Raw genomic sequence first — 5,401 nt, 5'->3', positions numbered from 1 at the left:
TAGGTCACGACGCAGGCGCAGAAGTAGGCACCTTAGGCGCGGGGTTGAGGGAGGCAGGGCTTAGGGGGCGTAATTGTTCTTGAGGAAGCCTGCGGATTGTCCAAAAGTTAAGGTTTCGGTAGTGTAACGAAGACTGTGAATTTCGATTCTTGCAAAGATGGTTCTGAAGTATTTCTTCGTGTTTCCCTTTGTTTTCTCTTATAAGGCGAGGGTAAAGACTGAGGATTATTAACCTTTATACATCTGCAGTAATGAGGGATTCTTGAACTTTTTTGAGTTAACGAGCATGTTACTGTAATTACCATTTATTGAGTTCCAGATTCTTTTTTGTTTTAATTTTTTAAAACGTTTATTTATTTTGAGAGAGAGAGAGAAAGGGAGACACAGAATCCGAAGCAGGCTCCAGGCTCTGAGCTGTCAGCACAGAGCTAGATACCGGGCTGGATCTCAGGAACCCCAAGATCGTGACATGAAGTCCGATGCTCAACCGGCTGAGCCATCCAGGCGCCCCCAGATTCGTGTTTTTTTTTTTAAATTGTCTTCAAGAAACTTCTTTCTTTCTTTCTTTCTTTCTTTCTTTCTTTCTTTCTTTCTTTCCTACTTTCTCAGCTCTAGATTCTTAAACTCCTGGTAGACACATCAACTATATTTACTCATGTAATTTTTACAGCAATCTTTTAAAGTAAGTGATATTATCCACGTTTTGTAGGGGAGGAAATCAATGCAAAGAGGGGTTAAATACTACAACTGTGACTTTCTCCCGAAAAGAAAGAGCCATTTCCAACCCAGATTTATCTGATGCCAAATGAATGAAAAATTAATTTTCCAGAGAAATTTCTTGTGCTTGGTTACTTGAAAGATCACTTTATATTTGTCTGAAATGAATGTTAGTCCTTGAGTAGCCATCACTTTCTTCTTTTTTTTTTCTAGAAAGATCCCTTTGCTTAAATAAAAATAGTGAAAGGATAAAGCTAATGCCAATACTCAAAAGTTACCATGATTAATCTTAGAGCCAATCTGTGAGGTAGGTACTGTTATATCTCCATTTTATAGGTGAGGAAACAAGTCAGAAATGGAGTAAGTAACTTGCGCTGGGTAACAAATTCCAAGAAACAATGAAAGTATTATATTTCATTCTTTCTAAACAAGCTCTGAGTGAATACAATTGACTTTTATTTTCTAAGATTTATGTTTATTTTTAAGGTTGTTTTTTTTTTTTTAAAGACTGCTGTTAGCTTGCAAGCAATTGATTTCTTCTTTTTTTAAATGTTTATTTATTTATGTTGAGAGAAAGAGTGCTTGCACGTGCATGGGAGGGGGAGAGAGAGAGAGAGAGAGAGAGAGAGAGAGAGAGAAAATCGCAAGCAGATTCTGTGCTGTCAGTTCAGAGCCTGATGCAGGGGCTCGATCTCACAAACCATGAGATTGTGACCTGAGCCAAAATCAAGAGTTGGACACTCGACTAACAGAGCCACCCAGGTGCTCAAGGCAACTGGTTTCAAAACCAGAACGCAGCTTTCTCATTTGAAGATAAAGTCAAGACACACTCCTTAGGTTAAGTGCTGAAGAATTTGTACTTCTGAACAGTAACTAAACAATTGGGAGACTTGGAAACATATTGCTTGGCTGCAGTCAAACTAGAATGTTATTTGGTTAAAAACGTTACTGATTTTGTAGTAACTTTGTATGGTGACAGATGGTAACTACATTTATGGTGGTTAGCATTTCAAAACAACAATTTTTTTTTTACTGATTTTGTAAGAGACAAACTTAGAGGAAAATGTGGAGACTTCTGTCCCTAAGTGTTTTGGTAATAATCAAGAAAAAATTAGAAACAGTAAGTAATGACTTCATTTCTGGATTTTCTCACAATTTTTTTTTTTTTTGAAACTAACTTGTTAGAAATTTCCACTCATTTTTTGGAGAAAAGAACAGGTAATTACCTAGAAGACTAACCACCAGTGGAACCATGCTTAACACTGGACTCACTGTGTAAGTATGTGGCAGAACCACGCATGGAGGAGGAGAATAGCAGAATGGAACAAAGGTTGTCCTGGGAAATAATTATTTTCCAAAGAAGAGGTGAGTAATTAAGTACATGAATGAATTGAAATAGTTCTAAATTTTTGTTTTATTTTTGAATTATTTATTTATTTATTTTGAGAGAGAGAGAGAGAGAGAGAGAAGGAGATAGTGAGCAGGGCATGGGCAGAGAGAGAGGGAGAGAGAATCCCAAGCAGGCTCCACACTGTCAGCACGAAGCCTGATGCAGGGCACGACCTCACAAATCGTGAGATTATGACCTGAGCGGAAATCAAAAGTCAGATGTTTAACCGACTGAACCCCCCCAGGGGCCCGTAAAAATTTAAATACATAGGAATGAGTTCATTCAGGAAAGAGGAAAGTAAATTAAAAATTTATAAGAGTTGCTGGGCCTAATAATTAAACTGACATAAGAGTGATTAACAGGAGAAAAGCATTCAAATTTTGTTCAGTATTTCTTACATGTACGTTGGGCGCTTCACAAGAAAAATCAAGACCTAAACGAGTCAGGACTGAAAGCTTATATAATAGGTTGCACAAAGAGTAGTACATTTTGAAAAATGTAACAAGACAAAGGGGTCTGGGCTGGCACAGTTAATTGCGGGAAAGTAGGAAGATAAGAGTTTAGTTTAACAAGGTTTGTTTGTACATGTTTATCTTGGCTTCAAGTCCCCCTGTCTCTGGTGATAGTCCTGCTGGTATAGGAAGGTTACCTTTCACATGAGAGTTTTATTTCCTGCTTTCAGGAAGAAAGAGGAAAAGGAAGGTCAGAAGGTCCTTCTTGCATATGCTTTTTTAAAAAGTGCCTTTAAGTGCCAAAGTGGCATATTTGGGGGTGGCATGCTCTGAACCCCTATTCTACTTAGAAGAGGGACATCCTATGAAATTGGTTTGGGGTGCATATTTGGCTTTCTTTGGTTGGTTGATCCTAAATTGGAATCAGGGGAAAATATTAGAAAAGCTGTCAACTGTTAATCAAGTTCTGGGACAATTATTATGAGGTTTTTGTTTGGCTTCCTGGATTGTTGCTAGAGATAGCCATATGACATCCTACAAGTCTGACTTCTAGGCTGCTTTCCCTGGCGGGTTACTGTAGAATAATAGGTTGGTTTCCTGGGATGGTTGCTGCAGATTGTAGGTCAGAGTCCTCTATTTTTATATATATGTGGTCTGGCCGTTGCCCATTTGTATATTCAATCTCAGCAGGTAGAGGAGTTTTTTCAATACCTTATTACTAGAAGAAGTAGGTCATGTTGGAAAAATTGGAAGGAGGTCAGTATGGCTGATGCATAGAAAGTAGGGAGTGAATGGACCTGGACAGGGTTGTGAGAAATGTAGCTGTTTATAGTTATGCATGGGGCACCTTCTTGCTGTGTGCTGGGGTCTATCAATGCCCTCCAACCAAAGACTACCGGAACACTCCTGTAGTCACATGATTATGTGACCAGGGTATGTCTCCGTAAAAGGATGCTAATGCTAACTTATTTATCTTAGGATTGGGGCCTTGGTGATTTGGGGATGGTGGAGGAATTGAGGATAGTTTTGAGTCTGACTGCTACTTAAAAACGTATGGGTGAATTTTCGTGCCTGACCGTAAGCAGTTAAAAAGGCTTTACCTGGTAGGCTTCACAGGGCAAAACTGCCCTCCTGCACCAGCTTGGTGCACAGCCAGTGCACTGCAGTCTCTGAAGGGAGTTGCAGTCAAAGACTCAGTCCCACCTGGCTGGCCTTGCTGTTGTGCATAGTTGCATTCCTAGCCAGGTGTTCCCATTTGGAGGTCTCCTTATCAGGAAACTTACCCACTCTGTCACTATGCAGTACGTTTCCATTCCTGTCACCCTCTCCCCTTCCCCCCTCCCCAGACAATGGCCCTGGTTTCATAAATCTGCAGAAAGCTTTTGTTGGGGACTCCCTCAATAGTGAGATAACCTCCAGGTTTGCACTGATCCACCTGACCCTCAACCAGTGGGAGAGTTGGTTCCAGGGGGTAATGGGACAGACTCTTTCGCTTATACAGTCATAGGAAGTAATTAGAGGCTTCACTGTTATTTCCATTTTGGCTCATTTTTGTTTTAATTGCCTACTCTGACATCTGGCAGCTCAATTCTCTCTCCAGCTCATCTGAGCACTTGACAAATTCTGTGATTAGGTATCTTAATAATTTCTTACATAGAAGGCAGAATGAAAAAGGGAAGCTAATGCTATAATTGGTAAAGAAATAGCAGTCACTCAAAATAGCCAGTTAGGGAGGTATTTGGTCATTTTGTGGTTTGGACAATCTTCCTGATTTGTCTGAGTTCAGACACGTTTACAGAGTTGTCTTGTTTTTGTCTTGATCCTTCAGGGACACTAAGTGACCTTGTCTGATGCTGGTGTGCTGTGAATTGTTTTATATTTAACAGGAGAACAATATGGTCTTGCTGTGGGTGCCAGGACAGCTCCTAAAAACACCTAGGCCCGGTTGATAAAGCCAGGCCAGTTTCAGGCTCTTAGAAGCTGCTTTTCTGGGCGCCTGGGTGGCTCATTCGGTTAAGCATCAGACTTTGGCTCAGGTCATGATCTCTTTGTTTGTGGGTTCAAGCCCTGCATCGGGCACGGTGCTGACAACTCAGAGCCTGGAGTCTGCTTCAGATTCTGTGTCTCCCGCTCTCTCTGCCCCTCCTCCACTCATGGTCTGTCTCTGTCTCTCTCAAAAATACATAAACATTTTTTAAAAATTAAAAAAAAAAAAAAAGAAGTTCCTTTTCTTTCTCAGGACTAAATGTTCTATATAGATTATCTCATTTAATCCTTACAATATGTTGTTATCCTAAGTGGCAGGTTACTGTATTTATCTTCGCTTTCAGATGAAGACACTATGGAAACTCTGGAAACTCAGGAAAAGTTATGTGACATGCCTAGGTCACCCAACTAGGAAGTGGATGCAGTTGAGATTCTGTTCTGCGTGGTCAGACTTAAGGAGCCATTGCTCTAAATCCCTATTTTTCACAAGATACAGCTCAATAAAAGTTAGTAGCTAAATAGAGACTTAATGACCAGAGCAGAGAGAGGCATAGAGCCGAGAGAAGCAATGAAAAGATAAATATAAGGAGTGTGTCTTAATATACATCCTCTGGACATGAACAGTCTCTTTATCTCTCTGTCTCTAGGTCTCCATCTCTCATTCTCTTTGAGAATGCTGTCCTCCACCTTTGGGGTACAGATCCACAAAGAAGACTACAAAGCTAACTTGATATCAGAAAATCAAGTCAAGGACTAGTTTAATTATAGAACCTGAAACAAAACCAAAACTTTACTCCTCTTTTAAAGTAAAAATACAGGGGTGCCTGGATGGCTCAGTTGGTTAAGCATCCAACTT

This window comes from Acinonyx jubatus, chromosome B3, assembly GCF_027475565.1.
Source record: "Acinonyx jubatus isolate Ajub_Pintada_27869175 chromosome B3, VMU_Ajub_asm_v1.0, whole genome shotgun sequence".
NCBI classification, from domain to species: domain Eukaryota; kingdom Metazoa; phylum Chordata; class Mammalia; order Carnivora; family Felidae; genus Acinonyx; species Acinonyx jubatus.
The sequence above is the reverse complement of the archived record's forward strand: the minus strand, read 5'-3'. Positions refer to the sequence as shown.